The sequence below is a fragment of the Halyomorpha halys genome, unplaced genomic scaffold, assembly GCF_000696795.3.
Source record: "Halyomorpha halys isolate HHAL.00 unplaced genomic scaffold, Hhal_1.1 Scaffold149.1, whole genome shotgun sequence".
Taxonomy (NCBI): Eukaryota; Metazoa; Arthropoda; class Insecta; order Hemiptera; family Pentatomidae; genus Halyomorpha; species Halyomorpha halys.
Window position 1 is genome coordinate 261,694 of NW_027108625.1, and position 21,474 is coordinate 283,167.

The 21,474-nt window shown below is 31.4% G+C and overlaps 1 long non-coding RNA gene across 2 annotated transcripts in view; it reads right to left on the bottom strand.

Annotated features, from left to right (window-relative positions):
- Positions 1–15,494, bottom strand: part of LOC106678611 (uncharacterized) — a 38,465-nt gene extending 22,971 nt beyond the window's left edge. Inside the window, exons 1-2 of one of the 2 annotated variants that reach the window (XR_001342794.2) lie at positions 15,296–15,494; positions 6,496–6,635 (exon numbers count right to left, since the gene is read on the bottom strand). This is a non-coding gene — a long non-coding RNA (uncharacterized lncRNA). Of the gene's footprint in view, positions 1–6,489; positions 6,636–15,295 lie in introns of both variants that reach the window. The other variant, XR_001342793.2, reaches the window with a different exon arrangement.
- Between the last annotated feature and the right edge of the window lie 5,980 nt (positions 15,495–21,474).

A 21,474-nucleotide genomic window follows, 5' to 3' on the forward strand; every position in this document is an offset into this window, starting at 1 on the left:
TTGCCAACTAGATGATATATCATTTTTCATTGGAAGATTTATTTCTTGTGGTGTCAGAAAGTCCGCGCCCTGGCCTGGAAGAGCAAATGCTTGTTTAGCTGCAATGTCCTGTCTGGTAATAATCCTAAGGATAGAGATTAGTCCCCGAAACGTCAAATGTAATTACAAATGCATTATTTTGAATAAAGATTCAATTAATAAGGAGGTCTTAGTAACATTGCTTTAGTTAAATCTGCACCGCTACTCAATGAAGAATCGGAGGTGCAATACTTCGTAAGGAAGTAATGTTAATAGACCAACATTGTGCAAGGAGGTGATTTGGTCAGAATTAAGCTCGACCTCCAGATTTTTACCTAATTAATGGTCCCTAACTCACAGGGCTGACTCACGGATACAGTGAAACAGAAATAATTATGAAAGGAATATGGTCCGGGTGCGGTCAAGAAAAACTCAAATAGTAGAAATATACTAATTTAATGAGCCAACGTTTCGCCCCACGTTGCAGGGCTTCTTCAGGGCTAAAAAAAATACAAACACATAGTTACAAAAGGAAAACAAAAACCTAAGTGTAAAATAACAGGGGTATAAAATGTAAAAAAGTAAGATATAATAAGAAAAATTAAAGCTAGTAAATAGTAAATGTAAAGGGTAATAGTAACAAATAGATAACAAAAGAAATATTAAAGAACATACAAATAAAGAGATGTAAAAAGAAAAAAGAATACAAATCAAATGATGAGACAGAATGCCTACTAATGCCTAGGCATTCTGTCTCATCATTTGATTTGTATTCTTTTTTCTTTTTACATCTCTTTATTTGTATGTTCTTTAATATTTCTTTTGTTATCTATTTGTTACTATTGCCCTTTACATTTACTATTTACTAGCTTTAATTTTTCTTATTATATCTTACTTTTTTACATTTTATACCCCTGTTATTTTACACTTAGGTTTTTGTTTTCCTTTTGTAACTATGTGTTTGTATTTTTTTTAGCCCTGAAGAAGCCCTGCAACGTGGGGCGAAACGTTGGCTCATTAAATTAGTATATTTCTACTATTTGAGTTTTTCTTGACCGCACCCGGACCATATTCCTTTCATCTTCACACACGGTCAATCAATAATCTTCCAGAAAATAATTATCAGCTACAGCCGGATTCAAACCCGGGTCCTTGGAGTTAGTAGAACAGTGCCCTACCACTAAACTACCCTCTCTCTCTGTTACTTTTTCTGTATTGACTTTAATTAGAATCGCTTATAATCGAAGAAGAGGATAGGAAATAATATATTTATATAATTCATACAAATCCCTGAAATAGAGGATGACAAAATATATGAGAATATAAGTAATAAAAGATGAAAATACATAAAAATATTACAAGTAATTTTATCTTTTAGGATCATATCCTTTCTTTATCTATAGGAATAATTATTATTCAATGATAATGATTAATGGTCTTAAAACAAGATGTTGTTTAAAAAATGTAATAATGATTAAAATCAAGTAGTTCGCATAAGTAAGTAAAGTATAAACTATTTGTAATGTAATAATTTGTAGAAGGAGATGATAACTGACAGTTTGTCCTAAATGCAGAAAAAGAAATTAGAAGTATCCTGTTTTTTTTTTTTTTTTTTTTGTTTTTTTTAATTTCTTGAAAACTATAATGTAATAATTTAGTTATTAAGTTGTAATATAAAAGTTCTTTTAATGGAACTTTTTATCAGACCTATTTAATAAAGGTCTAGATAATAGAAGCTACTTCTAAAACATTTTTAATCTACCTACTCAAATACATTTTTTATATCCTTTTTTGACAGAGCCTACGGAGGATTTTCAGCAGCAAAAATCTCCAGAAACAGTAGTATTAAAAACAAATTAGAAAATCGTTTTAATAGAATGAACTTAATCCTTACAGTCCAAAATCCTTCGTAAAATCCTTAATACTCCTTACTTTGTCACAAATCAAATCATCCATCAGTACCTCAATGTCCCCTACGTTGCCTATTTGGCCAGAACCAGATATCAATCCTTTCATAATAAACTTCCCAACCACCCAAACCAACTCGTTTCTAATCTGGCTTCTCCTTCACTACTTGATAATTCTCCTAGATGTCTGAAAAGAAGATGGCCTCGAGATCTTCTCCTATAGAAATGTTTTTGGAGTTCTATCAATGGGTAGATTCTCCACATGTTTTATCATGTCATAATATCACTTACAGCAAATTTACTTGATGTGTATACATGTATACAGTTGTAAATATCAATAAATAAATTATTTAAAAAAATAAATAGAATAAACTTACAACTTACACACAATCAAAGAATAAATTAATACTTCACTGATATGAATTAAACCTTTACAATAGAAACCTTTATCACATACATATGTTCTCAGAAAACGTTCAATAGAGAACTTATTTAATCAGATTTTGATACAAATATACTCGCTAATATGTTTTCAAAATATATTTAATTATGATTGATTTTATTATTACCATCGATTTTTTTGTGTGGAAGAGATTACTTTGCAATCAACCAATGTCAAAACACATTTACGCATAATAATTTTTAAAAATGTTGAATGATTAACTAATTATTAATAATTTGTCAATTTGGTAACTATTGAAAACTTCATTTAATTCCGGTTCAGGAAGATAGGAAAAAAAAAATATTTTTTCACAAAATAATCACTTTTACCCCTTGGCTTCTCAGCTACGAGCAATTTCTGTGATTCCGGAAAATGAATCACGAAATCTCTTAGTAGATTATTTTTTTTCGTAAGTGTTTAGATTAAGTATGTTTGGGCCTTAAAAATAAATTGGCTCAATCCTTTATCCGAAGGAAATTCTTGATTGTGTAGTGAAAAAAAAAATAATAATAAATTAATAACTAGCAGGCCATTTAATTAAAAGGAACTAACGAACCGCGATAATTTAATTCAGTCAAATCTCATTCACAGAAATTGGCATTTTTTAAAATACGGAACCAGCCACTGATATCCTTTTCTTTTTTTTTGTCATCCATCAATTTTTTTCAACTAGCGAACTCAAATTTTAAGAAAGTAGGAGTATACATAAGAAAGAAACATTATAAATAAATAAAAAAATATAGATATATAAATCCGATCAGATTAAACCTGGTGTGGATTAATTTACTGTAAGCTAAAAATTATAATCCACTTTTATAATGGAAATAGGAAACAAGATCTTGATAATAATTTTCTGCTACGCGACTGTTTTGTAGATTCAACTTGTTTACCTCAAAATCACATTGTTTTGTTTTGGAAACCTAATTTCCTCACATTTTGATTTCTCTATGGTTTTAGAAAACAAAATTTAAGAATAAATCCATCTATGATTACTTACAAAATACTTAATCTTTGAACCGAATTATATAGTTAATATGAATAATGTGCGTGCTATTGTTAATTTTAACTGATCTGTATTTGGAATATATAGTAAGGGATCAATGAGTCCTGAAGTCTAGCTTCGAAAAATGGTTTTTACTTGTGAGTATTTGATATTAGGGAAAGTGTATTCCTAGGAATTTTAAGAAGTCTATATTTACATTACATCATTGATTTTTAGAAATTTTCTTGAAAATAGCTGGAATAGATTTTATTTAACACAGTATGTTAATAATCGATTAGGTTTAACCTTCATTGAAATTTTCTGACATTCGTGAATGCGAATTTTCAAAATAATTTTCTGTAAAATACCGTCAATTATTTAAAATAATTAACCATTACTTATTGTTAATTGTAATAATAAATTTATAGTATTGGCTGTTGAATGCTTCGATAATTAAATGAATGAGAACATTTTAGTCTGTACCGCTTTAATCCTTAAAGGGTTCAATACTTTGTATGGAAGTACTGTTTTTGAACATCATTTATATAAGGAGGTAATTTGTTGAAGGTGAAGCTCATCCTCATTATCTTTTCCCAGTTTTGGGTACCCTAGAGAGACTGGGAGGACTTCGGAGGTTCAGATTATATATAGAATAAATAATTTGTCGGACCCTGAGTTCCTTACTCACTGAGCTACCCAACTCTCTAACTAAAGGAGAAAACATGAGATACATTTTTGTTTGTTGAAAACTTATTCCCGGAAATCAGACTAGTAATATACACGTATTCATCAAGAGATTTCAGTGAAATCTATAATATCTAATAAATAAACTCGTAGAAGATAATGGAGAGTCATGAACAAATGAATCAGTCAATAAAATAAATTAAACCCTATTTAGGACTAACTTAACTGATAATATAGTGAATGTTTCCATTTTCAAAAATAAATATTTATCAATTATAATAAAGTTGATCCATTTAGCTTTAAGCTTTTATTAATTAATTTCCCATCATCAACGTTTCGGCCAACGTAGTCATTATCTTTGATAATCTCAATTGTAAAATTCACAACCTCAAATACACTATCTAAATTGTTGCAGACTAGTATTGTTATAGGATAGTCTTATTTAATAGAGTAATGTAACTTTTGTCATATTTATTTTTTATAATTTATTTTTAAGTCGAGACGTTGGTGAGGGGAAATATGTCCATAAAAACGTTGAGACTAAAAATAATCCACATTATTATAAATGATAAACATAATCAGTTTCAAACAAGAAATCAATTTATATATAATTAGCTAATATTATAAACAAATAACATAAAAGATTTAAAATCATATAAGACGAAGCGGTACGAATAAGAAGTCTAATGTTTGTCCTTGCAAGACCCCTCTGGATTGCTTTTTATATCTACCATTAGACATATGTCTTGTACTCCCTTTTTTCACTCTATTTGTGTTTCCTACGTAGCATAATAGCACAACTACAACACAAATGTACACATGTTTGCTATTCCTTGGGTATGGCGGACTCCTCTTAGACGACTTAAAAGCCTTCGATTGGAGAGGGTGACTCAGCAGAACAAACTCGATGCAATAACCACCACCGTCAACAGATATAAGCTAAGAGGATATCCCGTTGCTGTTTGTCGAGTGATCTCAGTAGCTCTTCAGCCTGCAGGAGACCCTCCACTCAGCCGATCTAACGCTCCAATAAGGAAAAGTGTTTCTGATTCACCCGTCTAATGCACAGACAGTCTCCAGAATTTTCTGATTTGATGAAATGAAGCTTAATTCTCGTTAATTCAATATAAGAAAAAATGGTCAGCGGGTGTGGTCAGTAAAATTAAAGACAAATAAATAAAATTTACTTTTAATGACGAGTAAATATTTGACCGAGGATTATGTTATGAAGAGAAGATGGTTTGGGATACGATCAGTGAAGAACACAAATAAGTAAAAAGGCCTTCATAAGGATTAAGGACAACATTTTGAGGTAAATGTTCAGCTTTGTAAAACGATGGAATAACATCAAAACTAGATTTTAAGAACCAAATTCTAACAAACCATTAGAAAGTTATATCACAAAAAACAATTTTCAATTATGAAGTATCACTATAAAACAATAAACATAATTTTATATTATAGGTTAAATGATAATGAAAATCCATAATCACTTAGAAAATCATAATTTCGTTAACTGAACAATATTATGGCTAAATGAGGCCATTTTGATCAATAATTCTACGTAGTTAGCCATTTTGTAACTAATATCTGATAATTTTTACAAAGGCTAGAATTTAATTTAATAAATTATAGATAAATTGTTATTTTTACAATGAGGTGTAGATAGTTGACCGTATATTACTAATTGGAGAAAATAGTCGGGGGATGCGGTCAGCAAAAACATATAAATAAACAAAAAAATATTTATGTCGACGTTTCGAGCTGAGTTAATTGGTTAAATAATAAGATTTGAAGGCCCTAATTAGTTTTTTTAACGTAATAGTAGAACTAAGCGATATGGACGTAGACAGCAGGGAGCGGTAAGTAAGGAGTTATTTAATGGAAAAAAATATAAATAAAATAATTATAATAAAAAATAAAATAAAATAAATTATGGGTGCTTTAATAAATTAACTATTTGGGAATAAGCTAGGGATAGGTTTTGTTTGTTCGTTTTGTGATTGACTTGGGAAGCTTCTAATTGTATAAAAGTGCTTTTTGAGAACACTCGTTTTTCGTGGTTAGGGACAGAGACTAATGTGGAGGTATTATCAAAATCAAAAGAGTGTTTGAGTGTTAAGATATGGTCGGACAATTTTGTTATTTTTATAATTTAGCAAATAAACCAAAATATATCCTGGACACGGTGGACCATTCGTTCAATCACCACAGTCTAAAATGGATCAAAATTTGAAGTGATTGGGTTTTTATAAAAATACTGGTTCTGTATTGTAATACAGAATGAATAGGACTGTATTTAGTGGATTTAAATAGATGAAACAGGATTAATAATGACATGCCTCTATTATTGCATAATTATTACAATTTATGATATGTGTTTGACCAAAGGTGCTTACAGTTTGTTTAATTATTAATTTTGGTTATGGATTAAATTGATTAATGGATAAGATTACATTTACTTGATTGGCCAGTGAGATATAGAGATCTGTGAGCCCTCCTCTGGGATTGTCGTGTTGGAGCAGTTCTGGTTTTGTCGTCTCCCTCTTCCATCCTGATTTCGTTCCGTGCCTAGCTGGGTTGATTAAAATCTTCCCTCATCCTGAGGAAAATTTTTTTTATATAATTTATTTATTGTTATTTAAAACTGTATAAAAATATATACAACAAGTAAATTTGCTGTAGGTGACATAGTGACATGATCCAAACATGTGGAGAATCTACCCATTGATAGAAATCCAATAACATTTCTAGAGGAGAAGATCTCGAGGCCATATTCTTTTCAGACACCTAGGAGGTTTATCAGGTAATTATGGAGAAGCTAGATTAGAAATCACTGGATTTGAGTGGTTGAAAAGTTGAAGAAAAACATGAAAACATATTTTCATAAATTTATGTGTTATCTATTTTCATATTTCTCCTAGTATGGCGTATATGTTTCACTTTCACACAATTCTCATTTTATTTATTTTATTATATTCATTGAGCATTGCTTGACTTTTTATTATTTTTCATTCAATTTTTCAATTCCGGGCATTTTTAAAAAAAAAAAGTTGGCCTCGAGACCACCTATTCTAGAAATGTTTTTGGAATTGATATATTCTCGAAAAGACTGTAGCATGCCTTTGCAAAAATGCATTGCAAAGTTACAAGATGTGTTTTATTGTAGAATTGTATATTTTCAAAAAAAAAGTAAACTTCATTATTCGCGTTCCTATTAGTTAAAATGATCTAAAATTCGTATTAGGGGTAGTTTTTGAAGTGAAACAATCCCATAAATGTCGAAGTAAATTTCAAAATACTTTTTTATAGATCATCGCAGCTCAATGTTAATTCAAAATTAGAATATAGACAATTTTTATACGAATTGAATTTGTATTTTATAATTGCTTTTTGGAAGTATCAATATTTTTCTGTGACCTCCGAAGTTTTTTTGTGGTTTTTGGTGAGAGTCTTTTGTAGATATCCACACAACCCTCCCTTTCTGTCAATAATTTCGTTGTTTTAAAGATTATTGAAAGAAATTATTCACTTTTCATGTTTTCAAAATAAGAATGTATAGGAAATACGATGAAATTAATGACAGAGTTGTGCGTATCCATTTTTTCTTCAAATTTCTTAACAAAAAAAAAACAACGTTCTTGTCTCCTGTTATTGATGAAGCAGCCGTTTTATCTTATTCAGGAATTCCAGGTGAGTCGCTTGCGAAGACAAGATTCTAGAAAAGGTTTCAATTCGATAGGAATGAGAAAATGTTGAATGAATATAGTAGCGTAGGATTCTAAGGAAAGAATTCAATTAAAAACATTCTGTGGATTGTCTAACATCTTGTTTCCCATTTCTTCCAATCCCACCGACGCACGACGGACTTCTCTTCTATCAGTCTGGATTCCGAATTCCCGTGGGAAGAGATATAGCCGAGATCTAACAAAGGCTGACGGGACGGACATAACAACTCCTTCGACTTAGCGGTTCACGAACAAACGGACAACCAGAAAAACGAAAAAGTAATATAAGATTCTCAAAGACAATCGAACTCGCTTCAGGAAAGGGCAATAAATAGCGGTGATTGTAAAAATATTTTATGTAAATGCGAGAATCGACAAAGGCTCTCGGTGTTTGGGTCCCTTCGTTTCGGCTTATATGCTAATGCACTGTCGGGTATTGTTTATGTTGTCAGTTGGATTTATATCTCTCTGTCTCCGCACAGCGAAACACTTTCATATCTCTCCATGTTTTGTATATACTCGGTAAATCGTGTAATTATTAGTGATATTAAAGCACTGGATTTCCAATTCCTACGTCAGGATGTAATAAGGAAATTTATTGTGTTTATTATAAGAAATGAATCATTTTCCTTCTTGGGCACATCCAGCCTCTATAAAGCAGGTAGAAGGCACACCTTGTACTTTTTGGTTGGAGGATTATTACTGACGGATGAGTATGGATTGGAAGAAACAATACATGCTGAAAAATTGCTAAATTCAAGACCATGGGTTGATTAAAAACATTTATTTGTATTTTTTAAAAATGCACTTGGCTGAATCCCGATTAACAAAATATCTTAATTACATATAGTTATGCTCTGAATAAAACACGTTATCATACGCACACGGCGCCATCGTTTCTGCACACAGTGTATACCTACTATTGTAAAAGTATACTAAAGTACCCATGGGTAGAAAAAGGAAGCACACATGAATTAACATCATTTATACTTATTTCTTCCTTTTCAATGGAGGGTAAAAAAAAAAAAAAACACGTTATCATAATTATACGCATATAATAATAGAGGCTACAAAAAATACATTGCCATATAAATTTCTTCTATTTAAAATTACATCTTTATTCAACATATTTCAATGTTTTTTTTTATTTAAGCCACTTTTTAAATATTGCTGGATTTACTTATCCCGTATTAAGTAAATGTTTAAAAAGTGATCCGTAAATCAGAGTTTTAGGACAGTTTCCGCTGCATTAAAACCCCTTTTTTCGTACGCTTCTCAGGAAAAATTGTTAGCAGGTACAAACATAAATATAATAAGTATATAGAGTAATTGTATATACGTTTTATATTGATACTAGCTAACTCGGCAATGCATCACAATTACTATATTTGAGGATGTATATAGATTTAATGAACCTATTGATAGTTCGATATAAATTATTATGATTAGTTAAAAGCAAACATTTGAAAAATACTTTATTATAAGGTTTAGTAACATAAATTGAAACAATACATGCTGTGAAGAGTGAAAAAGAAATTTTTATTAAAAATATACTTTTTTTTCAACATGAGGATTTAGGGTTTTAATTATCTTTAAACCTTCTGACTCAATTGATTTTTCCTTTCTTTCCATTCCCATGTGGTATGCATGTACTATTAATCTTATTATTATTTTTTTTTTTTGAAGGGCCCATAGCATATAGGAAACTATAAAAATTCTACAAATACTAACATTCAGGTTTTAGGTTTTTAGGTTGTTATTAACATTGGTACAGCACAGTACTACAAAGAAGTACTGATCCATTTTTTTTTAAATATGATAAAAAAATTACTAATTCAGTGACGGTACCACCCATCGTTTTTACAAATATCCGTCCAGTGGCGCTAGACCAAACCCAAATCTGCCAGATCTTGACGCAATCCTCCCTCCTACGCTTCGGTCTTCCCCTTGGACATTTTTATTAAGATTTTAGGGATCCGTTCCTTAATGCGAACTACAACCTTACACACCCTTATCTCATTCGCTACAACTCTACAAATCACTTCTATTATACATAGTTTCTAAGTATATTATTTTATTAAATTGTAAATATAGTAAGTATACAAGAATAATATACATAGGTACTATTAAAAAATAAATAAATCTGTACCGCTAAAACCTAGAAAGGGTGAAGGGTGCAGTACTGTTACTATACCAACGGTTTTCCAAGTAGGTGAATTAGTCAGCATCACGATCTTTACCTACTAGACCACCAGATTTTTACCTAACTAAGGGTACACAGTGCCTTACCACAGAGCTACCCACTCCCTAAGATATATAATATTATAAGTATATAAGCATCCCGGTTTTTTTTTTTGTTTCAATTTAAAATATATTATTAAGTACAAAAAAAATTTTTTTTAAATATTTATTTATTGCTGTTTACAACTGTACATTATAATACATTTAGTAAATCTGATCTAAGAGAAGAAATATTGAATTTGAAAAAGCTTATTGTTGCAAATATTGAATCCTTAAAACTTATTGTCCTTCTACTAACTCTGTTTTTTTTTTTTTTACAAGCATATCTGGCGAATAATTCAATACTGGTCTTCATTTAAAATAAAAGAAATACAAAGAATAAATAGCGATTACGTAATCACTTGATGATTAGTTGGAGAGGTTAAATATTCGATAATTAGTAGCTCGTTAGGTGGCTAGTAGAATCGATAGGGCTCAAAGTCTCCCCAAGACAAACATAATCGATCTTAATGCCCTCTAATCTCAAAGTGATTTATGGTGAGTCTCTTCTTATCGCTTTTGAGTCACTGCTTAAATAAACGTCTTATAAAAAAATTAAAATGAGAAAGGATGGAAGAAATTATTTTTTGTATAATTTATTATATGCTTTTGCACTTTTCTTAAAAAAAAAAAAAAAATTATTTTCCTATTTTACTATGTGTAAGAAACAAGTCTTGGCGTACGTGGACGACATTGCGGTACTAGAAAGTAACCAAGATGACATGGAAAGACATGCAACGACTCTATTAAGAGAAGCAGAGGAAATCGGCTTGCAAAGTAAATGAAGATAAAACAAATATATGATTGTACGCAAAAAAAATTCACCCTAATAAAATGTATGTCTAAGTGGACGGCAAATTGTTTTCGATAGTAGGCAGGTTCAAATACCTCGGCTTTATAATAACATCGATATATAAAAACATCGACCAACTGTGATAGACCTGCGCGAACAGATTCTCCTTTGCTGTGTCAAGAATACTGAAATCTAAAAAAATCTCAACAAATTTAGAACTAGCACATTTTTTAAAAATCTAGAAATCTCCTATCAATTTATAATTTTATCATACAGGATTTGTAGTGTAATTATTTACCGTAAAAATATCTATATGTTTTAAGAGTACACGAGCCTTAAAATTATAGCTTAAAATTATTTTCTACTAAACTTAACACGTAAACCCATTTCTCGCCGTTCTGAAGTGAGAAATATGTTTTGTTTTTTTTTCTTCGTCTATAGCTCCTAAACTCCCTATTCTGACGAAAACGTTATGATAAAACAAATTAACTGCATCAAATAAGTTCTTTTTAACTCAAAAATAATAAGTCGTAAAGCAAAAAGAAATTTTTTATATAAGTACTTTGTATAAGTCTGAACTTTACTCAGAAATAAATTTCTGGCTGTCCATTTTAAGTCACTAAGTAGTTAATTTGATAAAGCTGAAAAAACAAAATTTTAGACCTTTATTCTGTTTATTGTACAAAAAATTTAAGAACATTAAACTAGGTATCGAATGAGTATTAAAAAATAATAACAATTTGGTTAACTGGTTACAAAACTCTAAGAGCACATTTTTTAAAAACTTTTCCTGTTAGTATTTTATTATAAGACTATCAAAATTCACGATATAATTATAGAAATGCAATAGGATTCTTTCAGAGGCTTATGATGCTGAAGATGTGCCCGCTGAATAGCAACTGCACATACAGGTACAAGTACAAAAATTATTAGGGTGAGAAACACAATGCACTCCAGCTGCACTGCGATGCATTACCGTGGTTAGTGCTGCAGTAGCGTCCATTTATCAATGCTAAGTACCTATCTTTTTTTCTACTGTACTTGTCCGTTTTGTAAATTAATGGCTATTATCATATCTGATCTCATGTAATACTATTTGTATGCTATAAGTAAAAATAATCTTGCAAGACTTAATAAGGAATAACTATTAACAATTAATATTATCAAGTATAAAATTGTTAAAGCTCAAAAACTATAGTTGATTTCGAAAATCAAAGTATACCTGACCGAAAAGGATTTTTTTAATGAGGAATTTTCTGTTCTTGTTTTTTATAATTATATTCTAAATAACTGATCAAATAATGATGAGAAGATAGTTGACTGTGAATAATATATATGAGAAGAAGGTTGGGGGGAGGGGGCCGGTCAAAATATAACACAACTAAGTTGAAATAACTTATTTAATAGTGCCAACGTTTCGGTTAGAACGTTAGCCTTCATCAGGGCTAAGAACAAGATAACAACTAATGAAAATAAAAAATAAAATACAATTTCTAAATTTTTTTTTCCTTCTCTCTCTCATAAATACTGAATTTCAATAAAATCTAAAATTAAAATTTAGGTTATACAATGCTATGGTAAAGCCAGCTCTAATAAATGAGACCTGGGCTAGAGAGCAGAATCAAGAGGTTTGAACGGAAAGTCCTCTATACAATTACAGGGGCGATTTGGGATCAGAGCCTTAACACATACAAGAGAAAAACTAACAATTAAGTGCTTGCAGAGACTGTTCAATCAATATATCAAGAAATGAAAGCAATGAGGTTAAAATAGGAGGGACTTGCGGCTCGAAGCAATCCATCAGAACGCCTCTACAATGAATATCAGTATAGTAGGAGGCCAAAAACCAGATGGATTGACAGAATCAACAAAGATGCGAAAGAGAGGAAAGCAGTAATCAAGGAAAGTGTGAAAAAAGCTGGTTTGGGCGGCCAAAGATCAACAATGCATATAGAGCTAACAGAATAAAAAAATAAAGTATACAATTAAAAATTAAAAAGTTAGAGTGAACTGCACTGTTGAGAAAGGTTATAGTAAAAGTAGCTGATCAGTAAGCTATGAAAAAAGGAAAATACACATAGCCAGTTAATATAATGAATACTTTCTAAAAGCCAGTTTAGATAGATTTTTTAAAAATTTATTTATTGATATTTATAACTGCACATAAAATACATAGAGTAAATTAAAAGAAATCATAATGGTATGGTACAAGCATGTAGAGAAACTATCCATTGGTAGCACTCTAAAAACATTTTAACAGTATAAGGTCTCGAGGCCATCTTCTTTTCACACCCTTTGGAGGATTGTCCGGAATAAAAGAGGAAGCAAGATTAGAAACTAATGGGTATGGTTAGGGAGTTTATAATGGAAGGATTAATGTCTGGTTCGGGCTAGATCGGTTACAAATTGAACATTAAGGTCTTTTTTGGATGATTTTATTTGTGACATAGTAGGGAGCATTTAGGATTTTACGAAGGATTTTGGATTGTATACGAGAGGAATTGGAAGGTTTTGTGGAGCCCCAAAGCTAGACTCCGTATGTCCAGATAGGCCTTATAATGTCTTGTAAATCAGTCTTTAGTAATGAATTGGAAGTTTAGACCGTTTGTCTAATAAGTGTTGTAATAGTTTAAATCGACGTGGTTTCCTGTTTTTTTAGTCATTGAATCCTCATACAAGGATTCCATGTCATTTGTTTGTCGAGATGTAGTCCTAAGTAACGGATCTGTTCGACAGGAATAAGTTGGGAATTATTAAAGGATACTGTGCGGCAAGAGGTCATGCATTTACGACGATGGATAAAGGTAATTTGATGGTATTTGTTGGGATTTATTTTAATCCTCCAATTACGACACCATTCTTCGAGGGCTGTGATATGGGTAGTTAGATTTATACAAATTTCTTAATGTTTCAGAGTAAAAAATAAATAAATTTCTGTTTCGTCTTATAATTTATCACGATTCAATTCTGTACTGAGAATACGAATTGAAAAAATTGTTGCCTATATGGACTTGGTTGCTACACATACATACTCAGCAAACTAGCAATTAGTAAAATTATTGATTTTGAAACATAGTATGAATCATATGTTTTTTTCTGTTCTTTTACCTTAGTATCGTAACAGTGTATAAACATAAAGAAAATGTAACTTGGACTCTAACATAAATTTTTTTTTTATTATTTATTTGATGTAATTTACAACTGTACAAAATAATACAATAAGTAAATATGTTGTATGTTTCATATATACTTGAAAATCTTGGGAAGGAACCACCCATCGGTAGTACTTCAAACATTAATTTAAATTAGAAAGTCCCGTGGCCATCTTCTTTTCAGACGCCTCGGAGGATTATCAGGGATTGTTAAGGATGAAAGATTAAGAATTAATGGGTTAGGATGGTTAAGGAGTTTGGAATGAATAGACGCATATCTGTTTTGGGCCAATCCTGTGACGAATGGGATGTTAAGGTCTTTGTGAATGAGTTTATTTGTAACGTAATAAGGAGCATCAAGGATTTTGGATTGTAAGGATTGGATGCGGGAGAAATTTGATGGTTTGGTGGAGCCCCAGAGCTCAATTCCATATGTCCAAATTGGTCTGGTTATCGTAGTGTATAATAATTTTTTGTAGTGAATGGGAAGTTTAGAGAATTTGTCAAGTAATTTTTGTAGAAATCGGAATCTACAAGCAGTTTCTTGTCGTTTCAGTCTTGTGTGTGGATTCCAAGTAAGTCTCTTGTCAAGATGGATCATAAATTTAATTCACATTTATAATATATAATTGCTTAGACAAATAAAATTCATTTTACCAGAGTTATTAAATTTTAGTTTTTAAATTTCACTTAAAATATATACATGAACCTTTCAATTGACAGGTTGACCCAATCCATAAAATCATTCTTAGTACTGCTTTATAAGTTATAATACATTTTTCTTATTCTTGTATTTATTTTTATTATTATTTTTATTTTTTCTTAATTCGCTATTCTCACTATTCCAGTCTCTTATGCCTTTCTTCTCCAGCGATCCGCAACACACGTTAAATTCGTTACGCAAATGCAATACAAATTAAAAGAAATTATCAATAAATAGAAATATATCAAAAATAAAATAGCCACAACAATAAAACAATTTAAAAACATATCAATAAGTAATAAAAACACACAAATTAGTAGGTTATTTTTTTTTCAAAACACAAATAAACAGGTTTAAAGCTTGTCCAATCAACATAGTCTGAGATTAATCAAAATCTGCAGTGGTTGAGTTTTTATAAAAATATCTGATTCTGGATTATAATGAAGTGGACTTCCAAAGATGAAACATGGCCAAATTGTGATATACCTCTATTATTGCATAATTATTACAATTGATAATGTATATTTAACCAAAGGTGACTACAGTTTGGGTATTAGTTACGGTTAGTGGAATTTCGATTATGGAATACATTAATGAATGACATACCATTTACTTGTGAGATATTAAGATCTGTGAAGTTTATGGATTGTGTACCAGCAAATGGTGATTGCCAAAGGTAGCCTGTGGGTTCATCCATGGGTTTGTTCTCACTCATATGGTACCTGTTCTCATTCTCAAGGGGTACTGCTTGCTACTTCATTTGTATGCCGCTAGATGGCAGCATTTTAAGCTATCATTCAATATGTTTGAGGTACTTCTGTAAACAAAGCTATCATATGTTCTCAGATTTTACTATTAGAAGGCAATTGTTTGTTTTATTTAAGTGTACCAATATCATTATTTTTTGTTATTAATTTTACTTTGGTATAAACCAATTTTTATTTTTTGGTAAAAAACTAATTTTTTTTTTATTATAATTTATTTATTGTTATTTACAACTGTATACATATATACACATCAAGTAAATTTGCTGTAAGTGATATTATGACATGATACAAACATGTGGAGAATCTACCCATTGACAGAACTCCAAAAACACTTCTAAAGAACATCTCGAGGCCATCTTCTTTTCAGACGCCTAGGAGGATTATTAGGTAGCTTCTCCTTAAACGGGTTGGTTTGGGTGGTTGGGAAGTTTATTATGGAAGGATCGGTATCTGGTTAAAGGATACTGGATCTGGATTATTAAAAGATACTGTGGGGCAAGAAGAAGGTTTACGACGAAGGGTAAATGTGATTTGGTGGGATTTATTGGAATTTATTTTAATCATCCAGTTTTGGCACCATTCTTCAAGGGTGGTCTCACGTCACCACATTTGAGGGATTGGTATACAATGGAAGGATCATAAAATAAAAATAAAACAAAATATATTCTCTGAGCTAATTACCTAATAAATGATAATGTATGATTACCAGGAGGTCATGATATATTTTTCTATATCTGCTATACTTTCGAGAAAAAAAAAATTGTTAAAGTTTATTGAAAGTCAATCTAAAAAGAGGTGGCAAACTTTTTTTTTTTTCTTGGAGAAGTTTGTCGGGGTGTGCGGTTAGCAAAGAACATCATAAATAAACAAAACCATATTTATTTATTTTATGCCGACGTTTCGACCTGAGTTTCAGGTCTTCATCAGTGGTTGTGGCGTAGAAGGCAGGTTTGTAACACTTTTTTTTTTTTTTTTAATTTTTACTCTTCTCACTTGATTTTTTGTCATTAATCAATATAACTAAAAGAAAATTTACTACTGAATTTTAAGTAATTGGGGTCGCGAATGTGCTTTCTACCTACGAAGGCACCGAACTAATATGTTGCTCCGCCGAGCACTGTGGTAGCTATTACCAAAGCGGCTCACTGAACTATTTCTTCGGCCTGAGGCGGACATTTTCTTTAGCGACCATTATCTTGTCATTCTATCTCGGAATTCTTTAATCCATCAGCAGCCTACAGAAATAATCGCCTTCCGAGAGCAAATCGAGTTAGTTCGCCCACTGTAATTTGCTTCAATTATTTAGTGTATTGGAGTTCTCTGAGTGACAACATATTTAACTGCTTTTAACATCTGAAAGCTTTTCAGTTCAATCTGCCTACAGTCCTCTTGTTTTAAAGCGATCGAAAATATTTTGTAATAATTATGGTCAATAAATCTCTCATCCCAGGATCTGGTTTTGGTAATGATTGGATTATCTATTTTTACTTTTAAATAAATATTTATTGTCAAAAGAATAACATAACTTTATTTTAAAAAAATATAAGAACAAAATTACTATTTCACATGATTGCGAATACCCACTCTAAAAGACAATCAATATTTTTTTTTTAATACTACTTTTTATTTATTGATAGATATTACAATCTGCCACACAGTTGTGGGCAATAGGTAATGGTGATGAATGATCTCATACATACTAAAATAAATGAATAAATGAATAAAAAAAAAATATATTTATACAAACACAAGAATAAACAAAATGACCATAATCAAACTATCTGTATGAAAAATAAATAAAATAACATAATGATAAAATAATATAGTCTCAAGTCACATTTACACTCTAATATACAATATTTACACAATCTACCTGAGGATCCCTGAGCCCACTCTATCCCCCACGTGTGAGGGGTAGAGCAGAGCTGAAAAGATCCCAGTGCATCCCTCTCGCCGCATCACTGATAGTGAGTCAGTGGAGGCTGAGCAAGTGCGCTCAGCAACACTCAACTTGATTGGAGAATCTGACCATTCCCAGAACTCCATTTTTATTTTAATAAGTCTCTTGGCCACTGTCGTTTCAACCTTCTAGGTGGGCTGTAGGAATGAGTTGAACTAGATAACTAGATAGTTTGAACCAAAGGATTAGGATGGTTGGAAAGGATATTATGGAATTTTGAGAATTTGGTTGGTATGAGGTCAAAGACAAAAGGGAAATGTAGGTCATGGTGTACTGTTCTGTTGGAAACGTAATAGGGTGCATTAACTATGGTTCTTAGGATTTTGTATTGAAAGGATTGGATACGTTTGATGTTCGACGGTTTAGCTGTTCCCCAAAGTTCAAGTCCGTAGGTCAAGATAGGTCGGAGTATAGTCTTATAAATTAGTAATTTGTTTTCTAGTGAGAGATGAGAGGCTGAATCGTCTGTTGAGTTGTCTTTTAAGTCTAGTATGTTGGTTCCAGGTGAGTCTTTTGTTCAAAATAAATCCGAGGTATCGCACTGTGTCGGATCTGGGTAGATGAATATTATTAAGAGTAACAGGTGGATAGAAGCTGCGGCGGAGAGTGAAAGTCACATGGGTGCATTTTGATTCATTGAATTTTATCCGCCATTGGCTGCACCATTGCTTAATCCGGGTGAGGTATGATTGGAGATTGGATGAGGCTGTTACAGGATCGGGATGGGAGGATAGGATAGCTGATGGAGTACTTTGAGTACTCAGAACCACTGCGAACTCGAAAGGAACGATCTGAGAAGTAGTAGCGGAGGGTAAGGTATAAGGTTTGGGGTAATATGGATTTGAGCTTGAAAAGCAATCCCGAATGCCATACCCGGTCAAAAGCTCGATCAATATTAGCGTACATATATATTTATTTTTATTGCGTAATATAACCTTCTGTCTTATATTTATAGACAATAGTAATGCCATAAATATAAAAACAAATTTAAAGTAAAATACTATCTTAAACACAAGCATTCCTATTTACAATATTTACATTCAGCCGCGGGCACTTCGAGCCAAGCTCTTTCCTCCATTGTGGAGGACTGGTGTGAAAAGACAGGAAGATAGTGTTTTAGTAAAATTTGTAGCTGTTCGTGTAACAAGTTGGCATTTTTAGGGAGGTTTTGAAGCATGGTGGATATTTTTGCCTTGTTGATTATTCTCAGAGATAAATTTTGAATTATTTTTAAGATTTATAATGTTGAACTCCAAAAGACTGAGGTATAAGATAACTGATGTAAAACTTCTGTGAATGTAAGAGATTTATCCAGACTTTAACCCAAGTATTTTTTTTCTGTAAATTTAATCATAATATTGATGGCTTACTTCACAGTATTGCAAAGTACATTTCCTCGAAGTTTAGGAAAGATAAAACGTTTTAATTAACTTTGTGACTGAACAGAGTTAGGTATAAAATCTAAATCTGTTCAGTCAAGAAAATAACTGTTTCATTATATAACCTTTTTTTTTCGAAAATTGAAATTTCGGGCAAGAATCAATACCTTTACTAAAAAATTTCTAATTAATATTTAATTTTCTGGATTTTAATTAAAATTGAAGCTCAATTTGTATTCTCGAGAATACAATCATTATTATTATTATTGTTTTATTAATATTGATTTAACACTGAAAGTTAATTGAATTGCAATGAGTTCTAACTTGGGCTTTCTGAAACAAAGGACAAATAACTGTGACATTAGAAGGCAATATTCCATACTTATAGTGAGTATGCTGGACGGTGTACGTGTATAATACAAAAAAAAAAAAAGGCCATCCCGGGCGGACCCGCCCCACTAAAACACATCACTAGTCATGTATAGTTCAACATACTTTTGAAAAAATTGCTTAAAACGGGAAGAAAAGACTTTAAGATAGCTAAATCGAGCAATATTTAAGAAGCACCTGGAATTGGAAAACAGCATGAATAATTGAGTTCTTCTAATTGAATATTAGTTTTGTGGCATTATTTATTTAGATTTTTCCACAAATCACAGAGGGATGTGTAAATTAAAACAATGATTTCATAAAATAGACGAGATATGCAATTTTGTAATGAAAATATTTAAAACTAGATTTTTTTTATTCGAATTTTTGTGATGATTCGGCTGACAGAAAACAGACGATGCATTGCACGAAAATTTAGGGAAATGCTTCTAAACACTCATAAACAAGTTATGAACCAGCGAAAAACAAATCAAAATTCCAAAAAGTTATTGTAATTAGGCAGATGAACATGTATGAAAATGTAACACCTTGTAAAAATATATAAATATATGTCTTTGGCTGTTTATTTTGATCTTGTCTTTCTTCATGATCCTAAGAAATTATTTACCCAAGCAACCTAGCAATGCCTATCACATTACTTAAGTAACTACACGTCTTTGGAAGAAGAAAGGACGTACTCCCCATTACTTTTCTGTTTAAACAACTCGCTCCTTGATCCCCTGGTGACTAAGGAGGGTCCCTACACCATCACTATCCATCACGTCCCCAGCTCCTATTGACACAGCTTCAACTTCTTATCTAATGAGGCCTCCGGCTCCCATCTGCTCCTCTTCCCATATCTTAATACCAAGGCTGCCTTTCAGGAGGGATTATATCCTCAAGTGTCTTAATCTCTTTAAGGATAGCCGGAGGTTGCGCCAGTGGGTCTAGTGCGGGGGCGGATCAACTGCGTAAGAGTTCTTTTCAAAAGGGTCCTTCTAAAAGCAAAGGATTAGCGAAGAAACAACAGTCCTGTTGAAGTTAATTCATCAAATGCGGTATAATCCTTTGAGAATGGTAATATTCAAAACCAGTGTGCTTACAGCATTGTTTGTTGGAAGAAGGTTTTGGCATATGAAATACTTGAAAAATTAAAATTAAAAATATATTACTTTTTACGTTTACACGACTAAGAATGTTAAATATTAACAAAATACGTTATGTTTAAAGAAAATTAGATACAAGAGTAGAATTAAAACAATACTCCCCTTTACGATGGATTTCATATAGGATAGCGAAGGACGGGGCAACAACGAACACAAAGTAAAAATAATAAATCAATAATCAATTATATTTAATAAAAGGAAGATTGTAAATTAATAAAATAAACTATAAACATTATCTTACTCTCCTTCTTATTTTTAGTTGTTGCTATCTTTATTAGCCCTGGTGAAGCCCTGCAACGTAACGCGAAACGTTAGCTCACAATAAAAATAGTTTATTTTCTATTTGAGCTATTTTGACAGCACTCAGACTATCTCCCTTTTGTATAATTAATAATATGTGTGATGTATTTTATTCTAAAAACAAACTTAGGACCTTCTTCAGTCATATTAATTAAAATTATTATTCATATACAATTTTTTTTAAAAATATTAAAATTACTTTGGCCTTAAGTTTTGACAATACTAAAGATTGTGGAGTACCTTCACATACATTATAAATAGTTTTGCCCTTACAAACATCACTATTGCAATATTGACCTTTGTTTTCAATTACTTTGCCTTCATTTTTCTAATCATTTTTGACACCTATAGTTTACCTTTTTTATATGGCGAAAATCTCATTTTTTTTTTTTTATTTATTGATATTTACAACTGTATAAAAAATACAACAAGTAAATTTGATCATAATGACATAATGATATGATACAGCATGTAGAGAAACTACCCAGTAGTAGAACTCTAAAAACATTTTACAATATAAGGTCACGAAGCCATCTTCTTTTCAGGCACCTCAGAGGATTGCCAGGAATGGAAGAGGAAGCAAGGACAGAAACTAGTGGGTTTGGGTGGTTAGGGAGTTTATAATAGAAGGAATGATATCGGGTTCGGGCTAGATCGGTTACATAAGAAACATTTAGATCTTTATTGATGGTTTTATGAGTTACAAAATAAGGAGCATTGAGGATTTTACGAAGGATTTTGGATTGTAAGGATTGGATACGAGAGGAATTTGAAGGTTTAGTGGAGCCCCAAAGCTCAATTCCGTATGTCCAGATGGGCCTTATTATTGTCATGTAGATCAGTC